The 12517-nt window shown below is 37.8% G+C and overlaps 1 pseudogene; it reads left to right on the top strand.

Moving 5' to 3' along the window:
- The first annotated feature begins 256 nt into the window (after nucleotides 1-256).
- The window catches only part of LOC114092518 (guanylate-binding protein 5-like), a 33708-nt pseudogene continuing 21447 nt past the window's right edge, over nucleotides 257-12517 (top strand).

Below are 12517 nucleotides of genomic sequence, written 5' to 3'. Positions count from 1 at the left end.
CCCAACTGGAGATAAATATTATCATATCTCAAGCTAGGTCAAATAACACACCCTTGAAAAACTCACAAAAGCTCTCAAAATTCTCCTTCCATAACACTATGCAATTTCTTGGAAATCAGGTCAAGTATATCCAAACCTTCCACCAGAGGACGTTCAGAATATTCGCTTTGCAACTACCTAGTCACTGAATTTACTCTGTGGTTTCACTTTCCTGTAGAGAAGTTTTGTAAATTCCTTCTGAATTTTGGTGTGCTTATATTTCATATTCAAGTTGTCTGATGGGAGGTGAGAGCTGAGGATGAAAGAAAATCCCCAGGATTGGGGGAAGATGCTCATCAGAACTCATCACAGCTAAAATAAAGGATAATTGTTAGAACTAACCCTTACCAATCCCTCCTGGAAGCAGCTTTTCTGCCATGTCTAAAGGATCTCTGCTCCAGATTTCACATAGATAAGGTAAGATCACAGGTAGGGTAGAAAGAGATTTGCAAGGTTCAGGAAGTTTTAAAAATATTAAATATTAAAAATTAATATAGAGTGAAGTTCTGCTTGATGTGCTACATAATGGAGGTATTGAAAACTAAATTGTGGTTTAGCCAGAAAGCAGAATTCATTAAATTGTTTTTTTGCTGTATTAGATACAATACTGAGTATGGATTAACTAAGAGTTTAATATGTCTGAATATTGTTTTTCTTCTTATAACATCTTATGTTCCATCAGAGTTACCTTTGTCTTCACTAAAACCTGTTTGCTGATTTCAACTGTAGCCTGAAAGTTTTAAGAAGTTTTTATTATTTTCGTGAGACAGAACAATAAATGAAAAGCCAATCAATGTGATTATTTCCCGGCATTGTTAAGGACAAAAAAAAAAAAAGATAGAAAAAGAAAACAGTTGAAACCCAGCATAAACAATGAAAAGTTTTCTTGACAAACAGCAATATATTGTTATTCATAGTCTTGTACTTTGAATGTAGTTTCTCCCTTCAGAAATCATATTAGCTTGCCCCCTACCTCCCAATGCCATCCACTCCTACAGCCTCCTTAGTCCTTTTTGTGTTATTTTCTATTTCTTCTACTCTATTACCTCTGCTGTTATGGTCACTTGAATTCAACAGCTCCATTGCTGTCCTCTGGGATGCATTCTCTCCAACTGTGGTAGAGGCCCATGACTTTTATAAATGAAAACAATTCAAGAGTGAATCAAAACACATAGAAAACAAATGCACATTTGGGTTTGTAGTGAGCTAGATTTAATTTCCAAACTCAATATTGGTCTGGCAATTTTGTTACTCCTTTGCCTCCCTCCTCTGAACTTCCTTCCATGGCACATGCTCATGCATCTCATACTTGTTTGATTTCCATGTATCTTCAGTGCCTTTTCCTTTCCCTCCAAACTCAAAAAAAAAAAAAAAAAAAAAAAAAAAAAGAAAAAGAAAAAAACTGCACAAAATAAATCAAAAGATTAAAAAACATCAATAAAATCACAAAAAAAAAAAAAAAAAACTAATCTAGGCTCATATGGATTAAAAAGAGAATTGTTTTCTTCCAGAAAAATTGATCACCAGCATTTCTTAGCATTTTCTTATATCTCTTGTCATTTTTATTTGAACTTTTTTTCTCTCCTGAAAACTTCTCTTATTTAAGGTAGTAATTGTACTGATATAAATACAGTCATTTACTTCCACTTTTTAGGAAACAGGCTTAAGGAGTTGAGTGAAATGTCAATGTGATAGCCAGTTACAGGGCTGAGTGATTGGAAATTAAACTTACCTCACTACAAACCCAAATGTGCATTTGTTTTCTATGTGTTTTGACCTACTCTTGCATTGTTTTCTTTTATAAAAGTCATGGGCTCTACCAGAGTTGGAGAGAATGCATCCCAGAGACACCACAGGCTGTGTTGTAAATGGCAGAGCAGCAGTTATGTGTGTGGCTCAAACACAGTAAATATTCAAAGCTGTGTCAGAGATTTGGCTGTTTTGAAAGCACTAAAGATGCTATCCAGATAGCATCTGGGAACAACATATAAAATGCTATCATTAATACAGATATACATGTTAATGCTATTCATGAGGAAGTCCAAAACTTCAAAGTTGTTCCCTCCCACATTAGTCACCCCAAAGCATCAGAGTTTGTAAACTCAGAATATCTATATATCCAGATTTGGTTTATATAACTTCTGTTTTTATAGCTAATTAGTGTAGATAATAATTGGCAGTGTCCAGGTCTTTCTAATCTCATCTTTTTTCTGCTACAAGTAAGTCAGGCAGCCAGATTCTACTAATATAAAATACCAAGATGGCATTAGAAGTAGATTAGAATGGAAAGAAACCTGGAATCTGAGCATCTAAACTCTTCCTGAAATCGCCTCTAGTCAGGCTTATACTAGACACATTCCCTGACTTCCATGCCTTTAGGGCTGTGCCATTTGTGAAGGTAAACTGTGACATCCTACTTTTACTTCCAAGCAGCAGTTATTGTTTTAAATTGTCTTTCATCAAAAGGATTGACAGGGCTTTGGCCATAAAAAAAGGGGGGAGAATTAATTTTTATTGTTGTCAAAATCAGCAACAACAACAAAGAAATTCACAGTTTGTATAGTCTGCTAGAACAAAAAATCCAGAAGTTTTCATTTTAAGATATCCATAAAAAATAAAGTCAAACAGATTGTAAATTTTTAGCTTCTATATAAATTTTTAGCTTTCTAAAATGGTAGAAAACTCTCCTTAATAGCATGACAAGTCAGAAAAGCAAATATTTATTTATGTCTCTGTAGCTTAAAAATATTTTACCAGAGATTCCTCAGGTTATAGGAGTTAAAACACAGAAGTAGAAAGTAAGTAGTTAAACATTAATATTTGTCTTCCACTCATTTAGCCAGTCAGAAAATGATCATGATTTGAAGTTTTATTTCAATAAAGGAATTTATTAAGTAAAAAACACTTCAAAAAGTCTACCACGCGGCCTGCGCAATGGTTTCATTAATGAGGTTCTAGGCATAAAGTTAGTTAGAAGAGATCGAAATAAAACACACAGACTCAGTTACCTTATTTCTATTGCCAGGTCCCAGACGGCTCCCCTCTCTGGCTCCGACCTCTAACCGCCCAGCAGGGCAGCAAGGATTACTCAGGGCTAGCAGGAGAGAGAGAGAGTGAACACGCCAGGGAGTAGCCTTTTATTGGGGAACAAGAAATTCAGGGGATAATTCCATCCAATGAAGGTTGAGGGGGGACTGCACTCCAAGGTCAGGGTCAGTGATTGGGCCCCCGGGGTCAGTGGTCAGTCACACCCCCACACGGATGGGCTCTCTCATCAGGAAAGGGCCGGGAAAATTCCGACACAGCCAGAAGCCTCAGACCCTTAACGGGAGTCGCCCAGTCACGTGTCAGGATGGCTTCCCACAAAAAAGTATAGCTCTAAGAAGTAAAAAACACCTGCTATTTGTTGGATAATGCTACACAATGGCCTAGACATATTTAATGCAATGCAGTTTGGACATGGACCTAAATAAGAGATAACCAAAAATTTATATTTAGCGATTAATGGAATTAAATAATCAAGCTAGCAAGATAAGAAGGAACAAAAGTAAACCAAAAATCCAGTGGGATGAATTAGATACAAAGAATCAGTAGATAAGATTCAGGAAATAAATTTTCTACATCCATCAAATATTTACAAACAAGCAATGGACCTGATAGCAGGCCTAGGACCTACTTTACTGTGGTGCTCTTTGTTACTTCTTTTCAAATTTTGTTTTTTAACGTCTTCAGAAACTTAGGCCATGCTGAGGAACAGTTATGTTTTCAGGTTTAGGAAGCAAAATGGCTTTCTCTGCTTAAAGACTAGAAACTGCTGCTCATCCCACCTCTTCCCTTGCAGACAAAGTAACATCCCAGACATGACCTCAGAGACCTACATGCCAGGCCCCATGTGCCTCATCGAGAACATGGAGGGGCAGCTAGTGGTCAAGAAGGAAGCCCTGCAGATCCTGTCGGCCATCACGCAGCCCATGGTGGTGGTGGCCATCATGGGCATCTACAGCACAGGGAAATCCTACCTGATGAACCAGCTGGCTGGGAAGAAAAAGGGTGAGTGCCACCAACAGAGCTCTGCTGAGCCCTCTGTCCACTGCACTAAGGGCGTCCAGCATGGGATGGTGGGGAGAAAGTTAGAGTCATAGAGGGACAGTGAGAACCAATGTTTGGGCCATAGCTGGGCCTTTTAATTGGAGAGATAAAAGGCAGGTTTCTGTCCCTGACATATAACCTGTTTTTTAAAAAGTTTGACCTTAGACAATGTCTCTCTGTGAGAAACACATTCCCCTCATGAGGAATAAGACATCAATGAAATAATTTCCATATGTGTAGTTATAAACTTTAAAAATTTTACTTGTGTATTATTATTAAAAATGTAAAAATTTCCCACTTATGGAATTTGACATTATTTCCCCATTTCTCTATTGTAATGGAGATCAATATTTCCTTATCTTGCTTTCCTTAAACACTAACTCAATTATCAAGAAATGCCCAATTTCTAGATCCCCTTCTCTGTGACAACCCCTGCACTCCCCTCTGCAGGCTTCTCTGTGGACTCCACGGTGCAGTCTCACACCAAGGGAATCTGGATGTGGTGTGTGCCTCATCCTGAGAAGCCAGGCCACACCTTAGTTCTGCTGGACGCTGAAGGCCTGGGTGATGTAGAGAAGGTAAGGACAGAAGATTCTTTTATGATTAAACTCCTTAACACTGAACACACTTTGCACAAGGAATTTTTCATTTTGTTTTTGTTTGTATAAATTTGTACTTCCACTTGACTATACTGCCTTCCGTTTATTATTTTTATTTTTAATAGTGTTTGGAAGCCTGAAATGAGAAAATATATTTATAATCTACAATCAGTATTAGGAAAAATACACTGATATTTTGCTTAGTAATTCCCAGATGCATAAAAATGGCGCTAATAAAATCACATTACAGGCCTGGTCCTACACTGAATATGGTTAGTAGTGGGCACAGGGTGAAATGAACTTCTCTCCAAACCAGGACTCTGGCACGTTAGCTCTCTGACACTAACAGAAGAATGAGTCTCCCTAAATATTTTATAATCTCTTTTGTCTTATCCAACTCATCATTGAAAACGTAGACAAATGGATCCTTTCTATCACCTGGGTCTTTTCTAGTTATATTCTAATAAGAATTCAGCCACCAGTTCACAGACAAAAGAGTACACTGGATTTGTACCACTTGACCATTCCCTAAATATTCCTACCATAACTAATAACAAGTTACTCAAATGAAGTCACTAAACTCAGACTTGGGAAGAGATGTACACAGTTGGCTCTTATGAGCTGGTTTTTGCACATAACCAAACATTCTCTTCAATGTCTGCTGTTTGTTTTTTTATGTTTTGATTTTGATTTTTACTTGTGATTTACCAAGATGTAAAATGGTAAGCCAAAATTTCAGCTTCAGTTTCCTCGTCTACAAAATGGAGATATTGATTATGAGCATTAGAATTAGATAAGATCAGTAATGTGAACCCCTGTGGATAATAATTATTCAACGAAATAGATATATGTGTTGTGCACATAGGTCAATTTTGTTTTAATATCTGCAAAATCTTGATTCTAACTACTCTGGTTCCCCCATTAACTTTGACTACACCATTTGCAGTTATCTAATGGTAGTTATAAGAGGGACTTGGGAATTCGAAATGTATAAAATTATAAATGAGAAAGTATGAAATTATAAATGAGAAAGTTATGCGAGTTCACGTGTCTGACAATTACTTGTGTTTTCCCTGCTTAACACTTGTGTACCAGGATTCTATTTTTAATGATTGTGCATTTGGAAATGCCATTTGATATGACTTCAATTTGTTCTGACTTCTAGGATGATGATCAGAATGATACCCAGATCTTTGCTCTGGCAATCCTTCTGAGCAGCACCTTTGTATACAATGACCAGGGGACTATTGACCTACTACAGTATCCTTTTGTGGTTCAGGATGGCACCAAAGCCACAGAGAACACCACTCATCAGCTGCAGGTCTCTGAGATTTTGTGAATATCCCAAATAAAAATGGGTAGACACATTACGGTACAGTACACTACAGTAAAGAGCCCTCATATTTTCTGATGACAAAATTTGATTTGTCTGTTTGCCAAATTGAAAATCCAGGTTTGGGGACCATGGAATCAAATATGGGCTTAGATGCTGTGCTACTTCTGCTGGTTTCCTTAATCAACTCAGCTATGTGACAGAACTGACAGATCTACTCAGGGCAAGGACATCACCTGACATTGGAGTGGGAGATGCTGATGACAATGTAAGCTTCTTTCCAGACTTGGTGTGGACTCTAAGAGATTTCTACCTAAGCCTGGAAATAGATGGACAACTCATGACAGCAGATGAATACCTGGAGAATTCACTGAAGACAAAGCAAGATAATTGGACTTCGGTTTTTGGGAAGAGTAAGAAAAGTAACCCCCAAAATAATCTCTTTTGGGTAGAAGGCTAAATGTATAGTTTTCTATATTTATTTACCTATCTGTTTTACAGAATAAACAATGAATATTATTAATTTTCAATGAACTCATGGGTTCAATATCAAATTTTGTTACTCCCTTGTTTTTAGGAAAAAGTTATTTCCTTTTTCTAATTAGACACACTTAATCTGGTTGCCTAGGATTTATGAAGACATATTAAACTGAGGAACACCAAGGAAAAGGACATGTACTCCAGGACAATGTATTAAAGTGAGTGTAAATTCTAAAGAAAAAAAATCCTGTTTTTCCTTCTCCAGGTAGTGATCAAAGAACACAAACTTTCAATTTGCCCCGATTGTGTATTCAGGAGTTCTTTCCAACAAAGAAGTGCTTTGTCTTTGACCCACCCACTCACCAGAAGAAGGTCTCCCAGCTAGAGACACTGCAGGATGTGAGCTGAGTCTTGAATTTGTGCAACAAGTGGCAGAATTCTCTTCCCACATCTTTACCAAGTCCAAGATCAAGACCATTCTAGGAGGCATCAAGGTCAATGGACCTCGTATCTTTTCAAGGATTTGCTTTCTACTCAACATAATGCCTAAGAGACAAGTAAGAGGATCCTTAATGTGTCATCATGGAGAGATGCATAAGCAATTACCACTGTGCAAATCATATGTACCATGTTTGTAAACTTATAGTGAATGTGAAACATATTTCTAGTATTCATTTTAGTAATGCCGTTGAAGTTGCATGAAATAGGAACATGCAGATAAGATGAAGTTAAAGATGTTGTATCCATCAGCCTTCCACTGTTGACCTAGATTAGGCCATACGTGTTGGCAGCATTTGTTTCACAAATATATTAGATTCTTACAGTATGTCATAATCTTTGAAGGCACAAATTAAATATATATAATGGTACCAGCTTAAATATATGTGTGTGTGTGATGGGTGTGTGTGTGTGTGTGTGTGTGTGTGTGTGTGTGTGTATATATATATATATATATATATATATATATATATGTATGTATATTGTCAGCCTCAGCAATTTAGTGTGGTACTAAGCAGCTAGATGAGATCCTGTCTCAAAATAAAACATAAAAAGTGCTTGGATGTGCCTCAATGCTTAAGCACCCTGGGTTCAATCCCCAGTAATATATATGTGTGTGTATATATATATATATATATATATATATATATATATATTATGAATATGTATGACATTTGTATGATCACCAGTTTATTTCTTCACATAGGATTAAATAATCACATACATCTAGACATTTTTTCCTGTTTTTATTCTTTGACTCCTGCTTTGTTTTCCAAAGAAGGAAATACCTGTCTTCTTAATCTCACCACTTCCCAAAGAAATTTGTCTGGGACACTTGGATCCTATTCAGAATGCTGAAAATTTGGGGGTAATACATTGTTCAATGAATGCTCTCAGAATTAATTGACATAGATCATAGACTCTCTGCAAATAATACTAGCATCTCTTCCTATGTGCAGGTCTAGAGAACCTGGTGCTGATCTATGTCAACACTATCAACAGTGCGGATCTGCCCTGCATGGAGAACGCAGTCCTCGCCCTGGCCCAGAGAGAGAATGCAGCTGCAATAAAAAAAAAGCCCTTGCCCACTATGACCAGTTGATGGGCCAGAAGGTGCAGCTGCCAACAGAGACCCTCCAGGAGCTGCTGGACCTGCACAGGGCCAGTGAGAAAGAGGTCATAGAATCTTCAAAAGAACTCTTTCAAGGATGAGGACCAAAGTTTTCAGAAGGAATTACAGGTAATTATTTATTTTTCTCATTCAATGGCATTAGGGTTAATAAAAGGAAGAATATTGCTATGAATGATACAATAGGATTTGTTTAAGGAAAGCATTTCCTTCTAGATTGGAAAATAATGATAGTCATTAATGTGCATGATATACTTGCATTCTGAAAACAAAAAAAAATTGTAGATACTTTGGGCCCTTTAGAGTCTGAATATTTCACGTAGGCACACAGCTCACATTTAATATCCATGGGATCAATTTGACTGATTTCATTCCTTTAAAACATTTGCAGAATATTATTTTATTTTTCATTAATCAATCGAGAAAACTGTCCTTTGGATCTACTAAATTACGATCATGACTAACAGAATAAACTGACATCATTCCAACTAATTATTCACATCTATTTTCTGCTTGAAGGTAAGAAAATACTGAAACAAGAAGTGTTGAAAATCAGTAGGCTGCATTTAAAATGAGGGCTTGAATCTAGGAGTCTGCAGTCATAAGATCACATAGAAGCAGAAATGACAAGAGAGGAGTTTGGGGATATTTCATAGCAAAAAGTAAATATTTTTTATAGCCACTTGTCTTTGCAACTTTTTCAGGTTTGCTGGGAAGGGTATAATCTTGCTTATATTCCTTGAAGTTCTTGGAAAAAGAGAGTCTTTAAAATATATATTTCAGAAGTACTGAGGTTTTGCTAACATCTCTATATGTTCTTGTCCCTTTGAAGATCCTTCTAGATGCAAAGCAGAAATTCATTTGTAAGCAGAACAAGGAAGCCTCTTTAGATCATTGTTCAACTTTGTTTCAGGATATTTTTGGTCCTCTGGAAGAAGCCGTGAAGCAGGGGATTTATTCTAAGCCAGGAGGCCATAATCTCTACCTTCAGAAGACAGGAGCTGAACGCAAAGTACCATCAACAGCACAGGAAAGGAACACAGGTATCCCTGGTTCTGTCTATTAATTATGGGAATTGCTGGGGCCCCTCTAAAAAGCCATTGAGGACAGAAGAAAGGAAATACCTAGAGGAACAGAGATGAGATTGATGTCTCTGCCTCAGACTCACTCTGAAACTGAATAAGAATGCATGGGAATTTTGTGCCTGGTATTTAATTTTAAGTGTGGACACATTCCAGAGTTGAAACAGTGTCAGCAGTTCTCCTGCTTCCTTTTGATGTTCCAGCACCTTCTTCATTATTGTGCTCCATTTTCCTGACTATTGGCTTTATTTTTAAATAGGTTCTCCCCACATGACAACAAGGAGATACCACTGGGTCTAAGCTGAATCATCCTGAAGGGCCTAATCTTCTGGGTACAGAGCATGCATGTCTTTCCCAGCACCCATAACAGCCTTTAAAACACTCAAGTTGCAGTATTTTTCCTCCTGTGCACACATTTTTTTTTCCTCTAGTGGCCTTGGGTGCTCTGATTGGCCCAGCCAGGTTTGGAACCACACCTGTGGAAGGCTTGGTGGACATCTCCATCAGGTGCAGGCAGAGTACCTTCTAAGAGGAAAAGATGTTTGATGGAACAAAAAAACATGATTTTATCTCCTTGCCAATCACCACTGCGAAGTTCTAACTGCATGTTTTTGGGGTTCATAGGCTAAGAAAGCTCTGCAAAAGTATTTAAAGTCCAAAGAGTCTGTGACTAATGCTGTTCTACTGACAGACAGAGCTCTCACAGCCAAGGAAAAGGAGATGGAAGGTGAGAAGAGAACAGAAACAAAGTAAGAGAGACCAAAAAAAAAAATGTCCAACAGTTTGAAATTCATGTGTCCTGGCCCAGCTGAGATCATTCAACTAGAGCAAGACAGGCAAAGAGGCTTCTTATTCCCACATGTGATATCTGAGTATGGCAGGATTAGGTGCAATATGGTTATCTTGAAGGAAAAAACAGTGTCAGGGAGTTTTCTCTGTGGGTTGGAGCAATAACAAATAAGAGTGGGAAGCCCAAGGGAGGGACAGAGCAGTCCTCGAGGGTTTTACCTTTTCTTCTTTCTGTTCAGAGGCACATGTGAAAACAGAGTGTGCCAAGGCTGAAGCAGAAAGTTTGGAGACTCATAGGCAGAATCAGCAAATGATGGAGGAGAGGGAGAGACTCCATCAGCAGCAAATAAGACAATGGAAATAGAAAGAGCACAAATCCAGAGGGAGCAGGAACGTCTGTCTGCTCTAGGTATTAATCAATTGTTGCATCTCAGGATTGTGTTTGTGTCCCCTCCCTATAAGGATGAAGGCATGAAAGAGTGGCCATGGGGGAGATGCAGACTGCCATGGTGGCTCAGGGTGGGGTCTTTGGAACCAGACTGCTGGGTATGTGCATCAAGCTCTACCTTTACCAAATGCATGGTTTAAGCACATTATCTATTTCCTCTGTGCCTGTTTTCCTCTTGCATAGAATGGAAATGGTGGTAGTACATATTTACTTAAATGCATGAATATGTGCATTTAGAATGGTGTTTGGCATAGAGTAAGAATATAAATTATTAAAGTAAGCTGAGGCATTTCTGTCCCACAGTGATTAGCCTTTTCTGTTAATTTGTTAATTCCTCTGGAAAATCATTTGCCCTGATCATACCTGTTACATCAATTTCATCTTGCACTGTCTTTGCTCTTGTTCTTGCTTTGGTCATCTGGTTCAGATGGTATTGAACTCACAGTGTTTGTTTCACCAAGTCCTTCAGTTTATCATCACTCAATAAGCAGGAGTTCTTTTATCCTAGCACTAATCAAAGCCCTCTGCATCCATTCTCTCATCTTATCTATTTACTATGAAGCAGAATTATTGTGGCCCCAGTTTTAAATAAGGTAAGTGATGCCCCGAGGAGATAACTAAATGCCAATATCTTACAGCCATGTGAGTCATCAACGCTGCCTTTCCAGTGAGTGGGATCCCAGTGTCGCTGCTCCTGAGAACCTGGTGGGGAATGTCTATGCTAGCCTTCTTTAGTCATACAATATTCCAACCTTCTCCCTGGCTTACCATGCAACCTGTGCGTACCCATTTTTCAGTAACTGCCCCAGGGTATTTTGGGGATTGCAGCTTTTTCCTGAAGGGCATTAAGGGTAAACTTTAGTGTTTGACCTCCTCAGTTTTTCTTGTTCTTCTTCCTCAAAAGATGTTGACCTAGAAAATGTCCCTCTTCTAAACTCAGATACCTCTCCTGACCCATGTGTCAGCTGGACATTGTGCTTTTGTGTCAGTTTCTTCTCTTACAAACACAGTTAATATTTTAAAAAATTTTGAGAAAGAGAGATCAAGATGTGACTAAGATTACTCAAGGAAACTGTGTATAGTGTATGTGGGAAGGGAGCCTTGGGATGCAATTCTAGAGACAGCAACATTTCAGGGACTGGATGTTTCTGGAAGTAGAGAAAGAGAAATGTGAATAACTGTAGAAGTAGGCTGGACCTACCTGAGAGGAAGAGATATTCAGGAACTGTCTCTTGTTTCTGTAGTTTAAAGGAAGTAAGGACAGGTCAATGGTTTTTACCAGGGAATCAGAATAAAGCTGACCTTGCTTTTTTTGCTAAGTTTTATTGTTTTTATTTATTACTTCTTAGGAACTGGGTGGCACTATCAGAGTATTCCCTGCAGGTGAAGTCACCAGGTTTCATGATCAGATCCAGCATCTCCATGGTAGTAGTGAGTGATTCGAATGTCATACTTTGACGTACTGAAAACATCAGAATTTCTTATTTCTTTTCACTGAAAACACAGAGGTATAAGAAACTAGAAAATGTGTGACTATCAATATTTAAACAATCCCAAAGCCAAGACAAATAAGTCTGGTGATTAAAACCAGCCTCTGGTGGTTAGATAATAAATCCTCCAAGACACAAATTTAATACCAGGTTATTGGTTACAATGAAAAAACAAACTCCTTAAATAAATTTTGTCATGTGTAACTGCATTAAAGATGGCCAGGTGATAAGAATTTGTGCTCTCAATAGGCAAAATTAACATTGATAAAATGATAACATCGCTGAAGGCAATCCACAGATTCAATGCAATCACATTCAAAATATCAATTACATTCTTTAAAGAACTAGAAAAATTGTTCTAAAGTTTATATGGAAGAACAAATAACCCAAAGTAGGCAAAGCGATTCTGAGCAATAAGAACAATCCTGGAGGCATCACAACACCCTACTTCAAATTATACTAAAAAATATATAGTAATAAAAAATTCATGGTACTGGCATAAATACAGACATGAAGACCAGTGGAATAGTATTTAAGACAT

The sequence above is a fragment of the Marmota flaviventris genome, chromosome 10, assembly GCF_047511675.1.
Source record: "Marmota flaviventris isolate mMarFla1 chromosome 10, mMarFla1.hap1, whole genome shotgun sequence".
Taxonomy (NCBI): Eukaryota; Metazoa; Chordata; class Mammalia; order Rodentia; family Sciuridae; genus Marmota; species Marmota flaviventris.
Note: the sequence above shows the minus strand (reverse complement) of the source record. Positions and strands in the feature narration are given on the sequence as shown.